Source organism: Fukomys damarensis, unplaced genomic scaffold (assembly GCF_012274545.1).
Source record: "Fukomys damarensis isolate Sample0158 unplaced genomic scaffold, DMR_v1.0_HiC HiC_scaffold_39, whole genome shotgun sequence".
Taxonomy (NCBI): Eukaryota; Metazoa; Chordata; class Mammalia; order Rodentia; family Bathyergidae; genus Fukomys; species Fukomys damarensis.
Window position 1 is genome coordinate 110,325,399 of NW_022900951.1, and position 16,094 is coordinate 110,341,492.

The window sequence follows — 16,094 nt, forward strand, 5'->3', positions numbered from 1 at the left end:
ATATATATGCACTATAGAATATTATTCAGCCATGAATAAAAATAAAATCATGTCATTTACAGGAAAGTAGATGGAACTAGGGCTCATCGTGTTGAGTGCAATAAGGCAGAACAGAAAGTCAAATAGCACATGTTTGCTCTCATAAGTAAAATCTAAAAATAAGTAAGTCAATAAGCAAAGAGACAAATAAATAATAGTAGAAGGGAGACTGAAAAGGAAATTGGGGGAGGGGAGAAAAGGGGAGAGGAGCAATTGGAGCAAGTACAAATTATGAAAGCATATTATATACTAACTAATACATATATGTATATACACCCAAGCTTGCTAAAGTTATCAATGACATTATCATATGTCAATGTGTATCAACATGATATATCAATGTTAATATTATGAACAGGATTTATAAGGACAGAGGATGAAAATAAACACAGCCATAAAGGTCAGAAATTGTTTCTGGCCAACATCTGTTTGCTGACATTTGAAAAAAGTGTGTGTTGCTGCTATTACCTCCTTCACCATGAGGGTTAATGTTTTGAAGTTTTCTTTTTTGGTGCTGGGAATCAAACCCAGGGCACCAGCAGATGCTAAGCAAGTGCTGACCACTGAGCTGCACCTCTAGCCCTGAAATTTTGAACATAAGTAATGTTAAATTTGAAAAATTCACTGAAACATGCTTCCTGATAGTTGTACCCTGACCACAAGAAGTAATTTGTTTTATATAAATGTCAATACAATTAAGGCTTTAATTACAAAATACATTAGCACTCACTAAAACCCTTGCTTTTTTTTTTCAAGTGAAATTGTATGACGTCTTCAAAATAGGGCTTTTTTTCATAAGAAAGAATAAAAATTTCCCCTAGAAGAAAATTGTTACAGACAGGTTTACTTTATATGCTCATTATTTACCTGAATATGATCATCCCAGCTGTGTGCACCAGCAGCTCTAGAGAAGACTTATTTTCCCTTCCATCTGGCCCTCCACAACCTGTGGTGGGCACTCTACATCAGAGACTGACTGTTTCTCCTTATCCAGTCACTACTATGGTGCTAGCCACGTTTGCAACACTGTGCCAATACTTTTTTATCTTCTCACTTTTTCATCCCATGTCCTGCCTTCACCCAAATTAATAATGTAAAATGAGAAACAGTCAGAGTAGTCTACTACCTTCAGTCCTTCTATTTAAACTTCTATGATACAAGTAGGCATAAGAGGGATCTTTTTTTCTGCCATTTCCCCATGTTGTTGACAATTAAATTATCGGAAAAATTCCCAAAGTATTTGTTTCAAAGATGGAAAACAAATGCCAAGGTTATATAACTATACTATGGGAGTGGTCAGAAATAGTCCCAGCTGTAGAAAGTACAGATGGTTAAATAACAACCAAATAACGGGGACTGTTTGTGCACAGTAGTTTGTGCCATCGGGGCTGGTGATTTTGCTCAGTGGTGCCATGCCTGCCTCGCAAGTGCAAAGTCCTGAGTTTGATCCAAGGCATCAAACCAAACCAAAGCTAACAAAAAGAAAACAGAAGAAGTTTGTATCATCAGCAAGAAGTGTGCTCTCCTTCTTGGCTCCTCACTTCTTTCTTCTTCAGGGTTCTATCATTACCTCAAGTCACAGCCTTTTTAGAAACCCAGTTGCAGGCTTCAATCGCTTGTCAATCACTTCGAAACTGGACATTTCTCAGCTTGTCCCACAGTGATGGGGAAAGAAGCATGTTTTGATACAGTTTCATAGCTGAAAGTCTTTACTTGTATAAATGTTATTATATTTGTGACAATTAGTCTATAAATGCTATCTACCTTAAATCTTTTTTAGGGACCAATATAGGATATAAATAAATTCTACTCATATTAGGCTAAAATTACAATGCCTCACTTCCTATCTTTGTACCTTACTTTGTTTCTCATTGTACTATATATCACTTTTTGTTATTCTATATATTTTACTTCTTTCTTTTCTGTTTGGTCACATGAATAAAAGACCCATGAGGATAGAGATCCTTGCCTATTTTGTTTATTATTATATCCTCGGGGCTGCAATATTTTTAGTATAAAGCAGTTTTATGATTCACATTTTTAAATGGGTAGATGAGTATGAATTAAACATTATGAACTAACTACTCTGTGCTATATTAGATCTGTGAGAAAATGATTTTAGAGATCTAAATAACAAACGTCTAAGTCAACATGAGAAAAACAAGCTATTTGTAGAGATTATTTATTTGCTTTCACTAAAGTGTAGATAAAAATAATAAAAAGCCACAAGTTAAGGTATTGATGAAAGAAATGGTTTTGCCAATTAAATATTAATCAGGAGAATGCAATCAGAACAATATGGCTTTAAGTATTGAGCCTGTGTACAGATAAGTCTTATTTTTAGTCTCATTCCTATGAGTACTACTGCTGTCAAACTCAGGCCCTTAATTCTAGTTCTGTGCTCAACATGTCAAAATTGTACTTATGTAATTGTACTTTTCATAAGGCTCCTTAAAGGGAGGGAAATCAATCATTTAGCATCTGTTTATTGAACTCCTACTGTGTCTCAAATACTATGCTAAATCCGAGGCATTGCATGGGAAGGTAACATTCAGACTCTCTACATCCTTGGCATTTAAAGATTTTTTTTTGGGGGGGGACTTGAATAAACTCGCATCAAAGTCACAAATTATAATGTATTTTTTAAAGGAAAAGGACAGATTCTATTCCATTCAGTGATCAAGAAAAACTTCTGAGAAGCTAATGGTCAAGGGGAGGCATGCAAAGCCTGGAAACAATATTCCAAGAAGGAACAGCAAGTTTCATGGGTTTGAGGTGAGAAAAAATTTGACATGTTTGAGAAACTGAAAAAAATGTTTGTCTATAACATTATACAGGATGATAATTGTGGGTATATAGGCAGGAGTTGAATCATAGCAAAGTTTTGTGGACAATGTTAAATAGTTTCAAATTTATTTAATGTTCCAATGCAGTACTTTAAAAGATTTTAATCAGTAAAATAATGTGATCTAATTTTCAGCTTTAAAAGATCACTTTTGTTGGTGTGGGGAAAATAGATTACTATATCCTCAGGGTTAGAACATTTTTAGTATAAAGCAGTTTTATAGTTCATATTTTTAAATTGGTAGATGAGTATGAATTAAAAGTTATGAACTAATGATAGGAACCTAACTACAGTGCATGATATTAATTCTGTGTGCTCTTTTCCTGTTGAGGAAAAGAGTAGGCAAAAAAAAAAAAACCCCATGAAGAAGCTATTGCAGCGATATAAAATATAGATATTGGTAGCTCAATGCACAGTGGTGGCAGAGGAGTGTAGGATGAAAAGATCGGGATATGATCCCTGAGGGATGGTCATTTAGGCATTCTATGGGAAAGGGAGGTACTTCAGAAGTCAAAAACTGGTTCCAAGAGGGGGGAATAATTAGGTATCAGAAACCGTGGAAAGGTTGAATTAGACAGGAATTAAAAGTATGTCAAATGGATATGGCAGCTTGGTGATCTTTTCTGAAGCCTAAAAGAGGAATTTTAGTGGATCCAGAAGCTATAACAAGGTGGGCCAAAGAGGGAATATAGGCTTTCTCTTTTTGGCACGTTTGTCATCACTCCTGGAGAAAAGAGTACTGATTAACTGATGAAAAAACATCTCTTTAAAATTCTCAAAGACATGCAAGGTAAGAAATCATCAGCCTACAACCTGTGAGATTATAGAGATTAAAGCACTGAAATTAGTTTTGTTCTGAAGACAATTGCAGAATTTAAAGAATTTGAAGGTTTCAATTCTGCAGAACACCTGAAACAGGGTTTAACGACAAGCCCACAGGGATCAACTAAAGGTAGGAAGTCTAATAGGGAATCCTTTCGCTATTAAATTGACACCCAAAAGGAATATATTATCCTCAGAGAAGGAAGATATAACGTGCTTTCCCACCTGCTCCACCAGGGGATTGAAAAGAATACTCTCTTGGCCGTGCCAAGTGGGATAATGAAGGGGAAAACGGTGTAGCAGTGAAATCAAGCAGCCTGATTCATATTGCCTGAGTGAATAAGCCTAAATAAACCCCTAGTCATAAATTTAAAGTGACTCTGGCCTGCTAATGTTCCAAGACATCTAGCAAAAGCAAATAGATCCTCTGTGAAGCACTTCACCTTTGTCTTAGATCTCAAAGAATTTACTCAAATTATTTTTACAAGGTAAGTGAGCAGTTCATAAAAAGTTAATCAAACAAAAGAATGAATTATCACAAGTGAGAATCAGCAAAAAAGAGGAGATGGCAGATTCATATCCTGAATTAATTTAAATCCTGGAGTTCATTAAACACAGAATATGAAGAACTGTACTTAGTATATTTAAAGAAAAATATGTGCAAAGAAGCAGAAAGTCTAAAGAGTAGACATATTTGAAAAATACTTTATTGAACTTCTGGAAGTAAAAAATCATATTTAAAATCAAGAACTCGGTAAATGGAAGAGATTGGCACAAAGTAACTACAATTAATTAAAGAATTGGTGAAGGAAGAAAGTTCAGAAGAAATGACTCAGAATTACAGAAAGGCCAAATATTTGAGAGGGCACAAAATACATTTTTAGACAAGCTGCTATGGTATAGTAAGCTTCAAATCAATGTGTATAATGTGACATATAACAGTAGGTATTATAGTATATATTTTATTTCTGAAGAAAAGATAAGAGAAGTCAAATAGGAAAAGAAATTTGGAGCTCAGACAGATCGAGTTAGAAGGTCAAAATAAACATTTAATCAGAGTTCCAGAAGGAAAGGTGAAGGATAAAAAGACAGAGTCAATATTTTAGGAGGTAATAGGTAAAGGTTTTTCAGAACTGAAGAGATAACAACAGAGTAGAGCAGCCAGAGGTGGGGTGGGGTGGGATGGGGGGATTACTTTTAAAGCAGGTAGGTACAGACACTAATGACACAGCTAACTTGACAACTGACTCCCAGCAACAACAGTGGAAGTCACCAGACAGAAAGCCAATTGCAATAGGTTACATGCACTGTGTTTCCATTTGTACAACACTCCTGAGATGACATAATTATAGAGATGGAGGAAAGTGTGGTGGTTCCCAGGAGTGAATGGAGCATGGGAGGAAAGTGGGTGTAACTATAAAAGGGCAACATGAAGGATCCTTCTGGTGATGAAAACTAAGGGGAAACTGGGTACAGCATACAGAAAATGCTTTAAAATCTTAATTTAAGAACTTATGAAAGGTGGCTTGAACAGTGCTTGCACTCTTCTGTCATAGAGCTTATGGAGTACGCATCTTTTCTATGCGTTGGTGATTTGTCATAGTACCTATGTTGTGATGCTATGGATTGAACTCAGGACCTCCTGCCTGTTAAGCATGCACTCAACTACTGGACAGCATCCACAGCCCTGTCATGTTATTTTCTGAATTTGAGTCCACTTTTCATATTTTATATTTTGTGATTTGAATATCATGAAATGCCTTCAAGAGTGCCTTTAATGTGAAGAGCTTTCATTTTGCTTTGGTTGACTTTGGTTTTCATTTGTTTTTTCTAGCATCACTTCTTCTGGGACTCCATCTTTTAATCCGTTACTTTCCTCACTTGTGTTGATAAGTGTACTTTTGCTAGGTTCCTCTGCTGTATATCTGAAGTTTTTGGAGTGGTGTCAACATTCTCATGATCACCTGTTTCTTCTGTGACTTCATATACATCCTATTGGAATTTTGCTTCTAGTAGTCTCATTTTATTTTTCTGCATTGCATCCCCATCTTTGTTGTCCAGTTCTCTCCTTTTCCTACCAATTTTTATCAAATGGCACTTGGGTTTATCCCTGGGGTTCATGGAATCAACACAACTGCAAGCTTTGCAGTCTGTGCATTAACTGAGTAAGAGCTGCACATGCTCATCTGTTATTCATTTAGTTATTTGTGCTAGCAGAAAATTCTGTACTTTATGCAATTACTTACAGTTAATTTACTGTGACAACTAAAATTTGAACAGCGTTGTTGAGGGTCTGGTGTTATTTTACCAAACTACACTAACTGAAATTTGTGTGTATTGGAATGATGCAAAGTGAGAACTCTCCTGTATACATGTTTTATTTATTAGATTTTACCCTCAAATGATTGATACTTAACACTTCACAGAGAATATGAAAGTCTTTTAATATTATACTTCCTTTCTCCCCTCCCAACATTTGTGCTATTTTTGTCGTATGTTTTACATTTATGTATGTTATAAGATAGCAATAATTTCAGACAGTTTAAGAGATTTCAGGATTAAGAAGATAGTCTTTAATAGTCTAGTAGTTATGATTTCTAGTACTCTGCATTCCTCTGTGTAGATCCAGATTTTAAAATCTGGATTCATTATTGGAGGGCTTCCTTTAACATATCTTGTGGTGCAGGTCTTCTAGGGAGGAATTCTTTCAGTTTTTTTATATCTGAGAAAGTCTTTATTTTGCATTTATTTTTAAAAGATATATTTACTGAATGAGCAAGTCTAAATTGACTTTTTTTTAACTTCTAATGCTTTCAAGATGTGTTTCCACTATGAGACAACTCAAGTCTTTTATATACAATGTGTTTTTCCCTAATATTTTCTCTACCACTAGTTTTTTACCAACTGAGTATTATTTTACTTTCTCATTACCAAGACAAAATACTCAGTAAAGGAAATCCATCATCCACATACAGAACTATGCTAAACCAATCAGTGGAATGAGTTAAGACTTTCTCTGGCACTGGTTTTGAGCCTTTTGAGCATTGTCTTAGTCACTCACTCTCTTGTTGTTGGGACAAAATACCTAACACCTGTAAGTTAAAGAGTGAAAGTTTATAAGGTGCAAACCACAATGAGCATCATGTGCTTTGATGTTTTCTTCATAAACCTTGTGCTTGAAGTTTGTTACAATTTTTAAATGCTTACTACTCAGCACACTTCCTGACATATTATAGATAAATGTATAAATACATCCTGAATCAAACTCAAAAATTTTATAAGATGAATCAACTGAAAGAATGCATTTTTTTCTCTCTCTTTTTTTTTTTTTTTGCAGTACTGGTACTGTGGCTTATATCTAGATGTCTCCCTGGAGCCTCATGTACTAATATGTAGGGCTTTGGGGAGTGACTGGATCTGCAGTATGTGATACTGGATCAGTCCACTGCCTGGTTTAGGATAGTTCTGGGTGTGAGTGATGGACTTACTGATGACAAAAGACCCACTCTTGGTGTGGGGGGCACCAACCTATAGGCTTGTAGCCTTTATGGAATAAAAAGGGAAAGAAGAAGACAGCTTGTTTCCCCTTACCCATCACACCACAAACTGCTTCTCCTCTGTGATGCCCCTCTGCCATTCCACGCTGCCTCGGAGCCAGCCGACTATGGACTGAAACCTCTACAAACTATGAGCCAAACAAACCTTTATTTCTTTAAATTGTGGTTGTCAGGTATTATGTCTTAGTGATAAGAGGTAACTAAGACAACAGAGAAGTAACTAAGACCCAGTGCCTCCCACAAGCACTCTACCACTGTACTATATCCTGGCCCACTAATATTTTAAGTTAAAATCATTTCGCTTACAAGTAGTACCTTTTTGTGTGGGCTGCTACTCACTTGCTCATTATCCACCTCCATGCCTTGTACTTTAAACTCCAATAAATTGGAATTATTTTAAGTTTTCTAGTCTGTGATGTTCTTTGATGCTTCTCCTTTGCATAGGCAATTCCTTCTTCTCTTACCTTCCTTATCTGCCTGGAGAACTATTCATTCTTTAGGCTCCAGATCAGATAGTCATCTTCCAAGGAATCTGAGACTTCCTTGACTCAAATCCCTTTCCTATCTGTGAATACATTCATATGTCACTCAATGACAGCTGATATACATTTAAAGAAATGCATCATTAGGTTATCACATTATTGTGTGAGCATTGGAGAACGTACATACACAACTGTGGTGGTATAAACTACTACACACCTGAGCTGTGTGGTGTAGCCTTGTATAGGTGGTCCATTGTTGACTGAAATGTTAAGTAGCATGCAAATGTACTCCCATCATTTTCCATCACAATCCCTTCATTGCATTTAATACATTTGTCTACCCCAATACTTCTTGTTCTAGTCCAAGGACAGGCATATTGAAGTGCTATGGAAATGTTACCTGAATGTATAGAAGTTTGGGGAAATTTAAGAAAAGAAAGAGAAACTAGGAGAAAGTGATATGATAATGAATTGAGTTGTTTTTAAATAAAGTAAAATTTTGAGGCACCTAAACAGAAAAAAATGTACAAGTATTCAGTGTACATTTCCATGATTTTCCATAAACTAAATGCACATGTAACCACTGCCAAGAGCAAGAAATTGAACATTACCAAAACATCAGAAAGCCTGCCTTATTCTCCTTTCCAGTCATTACCACCTCCGACCATTATTTTGACTTTTAACACCAAGGACAAATTTTGCCTGCCTGACAACTTCCATATTATAGGCAAGACTGGATCAAAATTTGTTACTTGCACAAGACTACTACTACTAATTGCTAAGATCTATTAAGCATTTCCTATTAAGCACTGTTCTAATTGCTTTACATGTATTCACTAATTTATTTTCATAGCCACTCTGAGAAATACATATTAAAATTATTCCCAGTTTACCAACAAAGAACCTGGAATACAGGGAAGTTAAACAATCTGTTCAAGGACATAGAACAGTTAAGTAGGAGAGCTGGTGTTTGAACCCAGATAGTTTCCAGAGTCTGTGTGATGCAATGCACAAACATCATTAAGCTAAACTTTAGCAAAATATGACATCAGCAGCTTAAAAAGTGTCACTGCTGATGGCCTGCTGTTGGAAAATATAAATGTCAGAACAAAAGATACCTGGATCTAGGTTCTCATTGATACTAATGGTCAAATATTTGTTCATCCACTGAACAAATATCTCTTCAATGCCTACCATGTGCCAAGCACTGTCTTGGTGCTTAGGATATATCAGTGAACAAATCATAGATCCTTTCATACAAATGGCAATGGGCAGGTGTTGTGGGTTGAATTGTATTTTCCCCAAAGATATGTTCAGATCCTCAATCCCAGTATCTATGAATGTGACCTTATTTAGAGACTGGGTCTCAACAGATTTAATCAAATTAAGATGAGGCCATATTTTGTTAGGATGGGATTCTAATCCAACAACAGATCCTCTCATGAGAGGAGAGGAATTAAGGCACACAGACGTACAGAGAGGGAGGACAGCCATGTGAAGATAAAGACACAGAGGGAAGCAGACACTGGAGTAATACATCTGAAGGCTATAGAAGGCCAAGGACTGCTGGTAGCCAACAGAAGCTAGGAGAGTCGCATTATTTCTCAGCCTCCAGAAGCAACCAAATCCAGATGACCTTGAGTTTAGATTTCTAAGCCTTCAGAACTATGAAAGAATAAATATCTGTTGTTTTAAGATTCCCAGTTTGTGATACTTTGTTACAGGTGTCGTGGGACATAAATACAGAGCAGATAAGGAAGCAGCTAGGAGGTCCAGTCAATGGATGAGGAGGTTTAAAACCAGTGTGGTAATGGCAGAGATGGTGAGCTGCTGTCAAATTCTAGATACATCGTGAAGACACAGCTGACAATAAGATGTGGGGTGTGATACGTGTTAGCTCTTATTAACTGTATGCAGATTTTACCCACATATAATATATGCCTAAAAGTGTATTTTTTTTTCATTGCTTTAACTATCCCAGGTTTGAGGTTATTTAAACTAGGATCATATGCCAAGGAATCACAATAAGCCTGTTTGGCTATGTGATCAAAGAGTAAATCACCTTACTCTTCTGGGCCTTAATCTCCTACATATGATAAAAGGAGAAAATCAGGCTCCATTGTATAACTGCGTGATTCTATTATTATCTAGTGTCTTGTTGCCTTAATATTGATTAAAGTTCCCAGAGGAGAATAAAGGGTTTTCTGACTTTCACATTGTTCCAAGTCTGTGGTAACTTTGAATAATAAAACTCTGTCCTCGTCGTTGATTCTCTGCCACTTGGTTCTTGAAGCATATGAAGGAGTGACCCACTGCAGTTAATAGAACTGTAGCAATGCCAAGGTAATCTTCTGTGCCTTTTTTTCATCAACATGGGACGAGGGTGGGATTGTGTACTAGGAGTCTGGGACTCTACCAGATATAAAGATTTGGAATTCGGAGTCTTGAAATTTCAGACACTTTTTCAGATTGTATCTTGAATTATCACATATGTTTTTATTAATAATTTTGGGGAGTAATGGATTTATAGGGTAAGATATTAATAATAGAAAAATGTACATAGAATTTACTGTGTCAGTTACTCTTCTGAAAATGTTTAAACTTTAACTTCATCCTCACAACACTCTTATGAGTAAGATACAATTGTTTCTATTTTGGAATAAGGAAACTGAGGCATGGAGCAATTAAGAAAGATTCCTTCAAATATCAATAAGGGACTTTTATTACCTTGTTCAAAAATTGAGATAATTAAGACAAGTGATAAACACAGAACAATTTGGAGATTTAATATCAAGGAAAGTTTTGTCAGAATCTCACAAACTAATTCTGACAGGATCCATAATAAAACATGGCTTGACATTAGGACTCTTCCTCCCTTCAGCCCTTGTTGACTTTGGTTCTCTGAGGAGGAAAGGAGAGACTGAGAAGGAGGCCTCAGGGCACACAGTGCAACCATGCCAGCTCCCAAATACCTGTTATATCCGGTTCCCAAGAAGTTTAAAATGTATCCCAGTATTGTTCCTAAGCCACTCCCTTGTTAGATCTTGATAAATTAGATTGTCACTTTTTAAATGTGCTTAAAGCTCCTTTTACTTGACATCCCAGAGCCAATATTTTCTTTCATTTTCATGCTTCCTGAAAAATACTAGCTTTCCTACTGATTTTTTTTGCTTGCTATTTCAGATACCACTGTCTGAATCTGTTACAGGTCAGAGCCTTGACCAGGTCCATTGTGATGACTAAAGAATCTGGATTGGGCAAATACACTAATCGAAAGTCTGAGATCATTTATTTGTTCAACAAAACATCAGGATTGAAACCCACAATATAATAAAATATGTGAACTTGTTACTCAACCAAATCCTGGAAGTTGCAAGCAAGCTTTGCAGCATAGAAAGTGTTTGGGACACCAATAAAAGGAAACAAGTCTACACTGCTCTTAGTGTAGAACCAGTTGTCCTCAGTAAGTTCTACATTCAAATAGGCATCAGAGTGATTTAAAGAAATTCTTGAGTAACAGGCGAGGAGACTATGGACTGAGATATAAGCCATCACCCACAGGGGAACAGCCGGGGACAGTGTTTTTTTTCTAATTGAAGGTTCTTAACACCTTGGCTCCAGGCAGAAATACTGGCTAAACCTTGTGTTGACTTGCATAGATTCATGTCGGGGTGGAGAGGTGGGGAATGTCTACCCTGAACCAAATCCAGGTGACCTTCCAGAGCAAACCTACAGTATGTCCTGTTATGACAAGAAGCCCAGGGATTAACCCCATGCCACTCCCTCTGCACCGTTTTACAGTCAGTGTCCAGGTGACTTTATGAGTCACCCAGACCCCATTGTGGGTGGAGATGGCTTGGTGTTTTCTCACCCCCTCCCATTTGGACCCAACTCCCTCCAGGAGAGATCCTGTTTCTTGCCAGGCAGAAGCCACTGGGTGTCCGCCCCTCCGGGCATGCTCAGTGCTCTGGCCAGGCTCTGACAGCCGGACAGGCAGCAATCTACCAACGGAGCGAGTCCCCAGTGCCTAGGTCCCTTTAAATAGGGCCGGCCGGTTTCCAGTCAACAGTGCGGCCAGAGCTGGCGCTGCACTGCAGAGGCTCTGCCCAGAGCGGGCCGGCAGAGTCTAGGCGGCAGGCACCGAAAGAGGGGCTGCCGCCTGCCGGTGGTGGCCGGCTCCGGGGAAGAGGGGACAAGGCTCCCCAGACCGCACCCACACTTCCAGGTACGTCTGCAGAAGAAGGGAAAGCCTGGGCTACCTCGGGCTCCTCACTCTTTTCCCCTGGCTTGGGGCTCAAGAGGGCAGGGAGCCAAGGAAGACCCCCCTGCAGATTTCTTCTCTCTTTAGAGCCCCACGCTGGAGCTGCGAGCTTTTGGAAAGAAAAGAAAGAGGGCATGGGAGTGGGGGTGTGGAAGGAGGAGTGAGTCAAACCTGGCCAGTCCCTCAACAGAGAGAGGGTCGGGACAGGAGAGGTACAGTGGGGGCTCCAGCAGCGCCCCAACTCGGCCACCTTCTCTCTGCTGGAAGCACTGATGGCAAGAGTTTCAGTTAACCATTCACAGATAAAACCCTGGAACTATGCAAGCCAAGGTACAGCTTTATAGCAAGAATGTGACTCCCATACTAATAAAGTCTCAGTCTTTGGAATTAAGGTGACTCCGTATCTTTTCTTTGAGTAGGAATAATTTCACACTCATGACAAAAGATTAGGGGTAATAACCATGCAGGGGACCCTATTTGCAAACAGTACTTTGCGTCCCTCTCCATATCTGTCACACAGCAGAGACGTGGACACTTAGCCCATGTACTAGAACCCTGAACTAAGGCAAAATTAAGGATCACTTCCCTTTCAATTTTCCCCCCAATTAACAGCATGCTGAGGCGGGGGGCAAGGCTTAGGCTCTGGCTCTTTGCTAAAGTGGTTTTTGACATGCTCATTAACTGCAAGCATGCCGTCTCCTCTGCCACTGGTGGCTCATTTGTCCCATAGATTTTAAAGTGAGGCGATACTGAGTTTGACTAAAATGTCACCATGATTTTTCTCCCATTTGACATTTTTGTTGCTCAAGGAGGAAGACTTAGTGGTATAATAGTTAGAAAACAGGTTGACAACTTCAAAAGAAAAAAAAAACTACCTCTGAGTCTCTGGCACATTAATAAGACAAATGACATTCTAAGTATATCACTTGTCCCTTTTATGTACATCTCAGATACAAACATGGGTTTGGGCATTCTGATTATTTATATTTCCTGATTATACTGACTGGGTGGAATTTCTTTTTCCATTTCAAGCTGGAGAAGGAGAACACCAATAATCGGTCCTCAGGAAGGGTAAGTACAGTAGTGTTGGGATATATCTTATATCTAAGGACAGAGCCTTACCCAGCAAAAACCTTCAAATTTGTAACTATAGCATCAATCTACTTTGTCAGTGCACTGTACAAGATTGCCTCATAAAAATGCAAATGAAAAAGCCCCCCCGCCCAAGTTTACCTGAGCCAAATAAACTTTCAGGGAAAAATAACAATCCTTTCCCTAAAAATATCACCCAAAATGCTTCATCAGCTAGAGGAGAAATTATCTTTGTTTTTTTCTTTTAAAACCTCAATTAGAATCAAAGTATTATATATCTTTAAGGGAGTACATTAAGGATCTTTCATTCAACAAAGTTCATTAAGGGCTACTATGTGACAGGTGACAGGGATACAAAGGCAAATAAGAGGCCAGGCAATCACATGTTGGTGTGTATGTATTAAAGGACTGTAGGAAATATTTTAAAAGCACAGGAACAAAATAGTCAAGAGTGCAAAGTCATCCTTGCTTCCCTCAAACTAATATTCCAATTGTAATACTTCAAAGAAGTTATTGGCTCTGAAAACAGGGATAGTTAGAAATTTCTTGATAAAGCTATTGGTGAAAAATGCAAATATCTTAGGTTGTAGGGAAGACTAACACTTTTCTGCTTAGTCAATTTACTTTTAGAAATTTGGGGGTATCAACAACTAAAGTGGGGTAGTCATGGCTAATTCTTCCCTGGAAATGCATATTGAATTAATTTAAAATTGGAATTTAGGTCCCTCTGCTTACTTTAATGTACCTACTTTTTTGTGTTACTGGACATTGAACCCAAGGCCTTGTGCATGCTAAGCATGTACTCTACTACTGAGCTCTACACTGAGACAAGAGTCTACATTTTTTTTCCCAAATTGAGTTTTTCTGAAATCTGATGACTCCAGGCAGGCAACTTGGGATAACAAATCTTTGGAGAAGGTTAGGTTGCTTGACTGACTAATTTGTTAGCAAGGAGGGTAAGAAAAACTTAAAAAAGAACAAAACTCATGGTTTATAATGCCCTAAAAATTGTGTCCATTTTAATTATTTTCTCTTAATCACCTGTGAAATGACTCTGTTTCCTCTATTTTATACCCAAAGAATCTGAATCTCTCAGAAGTCTTCAGCACAGTAGTTCTAAAATATGAGACCCAAGATACCTGATCGCTTCAGTCTTTTATCCCATCCTAACCCCAACCCAATCATTTCTCAAGAATTTCCTTTTCCTTCTTTCTCACAAACCTATTTGACCCCAGACAGTTCATCTGGGTCTTCATTCAGGAGTCTGGTGGTGTTGTGAAAGTCCGTGGAAGAGGACGGAGTGCAGGGATGCTTCTTCAAGGAGGAAGGTCAGAATCCTCTTGTAGGGAGAGGGTAATGACGGCACAGTTTTGTGCCTGGAACTAGTGGAAGCAGAAAAAAAAAATGATGAGGACCACTGCATTTAAGAGAGAAAAAAATTGGACGACTGAGTGGAGAAACAAAGTTGGTGGCTTACTTTGTAGCAGATTTCTTTCTAATTTGGGCTGAGCAATTTTTCTGAGGGTCAAGAGAATTGAAAACATCCAAGAATAAAGCGAGCCAGTTCCATGGGCAAGAGAGGTCCTTTTTCCGCACCTTACTGCCCCCAGGCAGTGACTGAGAGCCAAGCCTTTAGTTGAGAGCAGCTCAGTGGCTGAGGGTAGTGATAGAAGTCTGCTCTACATGGGTTGGAGATGATCTTTTCCAACCATTATTCCTAGTTTACAAAGTCTGAGATCAGGGACCCTTGTGAGGTGGGAGAAGGCCTCTAGCATTTTTGCAGGACTGTTTCTGCCTGCAAAATAATGACAGGTTTTGATTTATACAAAGAGATAGTCCTGAAATTTAAAACCGAATTCTAATGTAAAGGGGATAAAGCAACAGAGAGAAGTATTTGACTTATGTCAGTGATTTCCCTAAAGCATGTGGTAAAAAACAAAATGTTTTGGAAAACAAATAAGTAAATTTCACCCCCCCGTCTTAATATGACCATACTCTGCAGCTTTCCACCTTGAAAATAAAAGTGAGATGGCTCTATGTATTTCTCCTTTCGTGATAAATAGTAGTGTATTATTTTTCTGGAGCTGTTTGAGAATAATATGCATTCACTTAAGATTTTATGAAATGATATACGAATAGATTTATAGTAAATGATCACTCTTTGCTTAGTTCTCAGCATTTATGTTACGTGATATTACATTACAAACTCATTTTCAATTCATTTTGTCAATGGCTCCCAATTTCTGTTTGAGAACTCTTGGGCTCAAAGTGATCCTCCTGCCTCAGCCTCATGAGTAACCAAATTCTTTAGGTAAATGTAAAGTACTTCCATAAGACAAGAAATCCCTTACTCCACAAAAATATCCTATTACTTTGCAGTTGCAAAAAAAAAAAAAAAAATAACCAGAGGACCAATAGTGTTGTTTTCAGTAAGACACTACAACCATCAGAAATTTAGTATTAACTCACATCAGAAGATGAATAGATGGAATCCTATTGTAGACATCCACACAATTATTAACAATTCTAGTCCCAAGGATTTCTAGGAGATCTCTTTAGAGAATCACTAATGTTAGTTTTCTTTTTTAAAATTTTTGTTTTTGTTACCGGAGTTTATATGGTTTTCCTCTCTGTATTCTGGCTTGTTTCTTCACACTTTTTCTCTTCTCTTGGGTCTCTTTTTCTCCTACCCTTCCATTATTCAGTGTGCAATGTAGAGTTAGGCGCTTATAATAACAAATGTTCCCAATTGCCCAGATAAAAGGGCACACTCAACTTTCAATAATGGCTTCTGCTTTGATTTGCCTTCTGCTGCAAAGAATTACCTAGCTAAGTTTATTGAGAACAAAATGGCTGTCAGGCCAGAGTAGAGGAATGTCATTATTTCAAAGTATACTCCTTGTCCTTGCCAGAGAGTACTAATGCTATACTTGTTCTGCATAAGAAACAAACAGTGCAATTGGCAAAGAGAAAATGCGACTGGCAGCTTTTACCCC

General features: G+C 38.0%; 1 protein-coding gene across 2 annotated transcripts in view; it reads left to right on the forward strand.

Moving 5' to 3' along the window:
• The first annotated feature begins 11,731 nt into the window (after nucleotides 1–11,731).
• The window catches only part of Ccdc160 (coiled-coil domain containing 160), an 8,938-nt gene continuing 4,575 nt past the window's right edge, over nucleotides 11,732–16,094 (forward strand). For both annotated transcript variants that reach the window (XM_010614294.3, XM_010614295.3), the window contains exons 1-2: nucleotides 11,732–11,970; nucleotides 13,039–13,077. The gene's annotated coding sequence lies outside the window, so the exon portion shown is untranslated. The remainder of the gene's footprint in view (nucleotides 11,971–13,038; nucleotides 13,078–16,094) is intronic.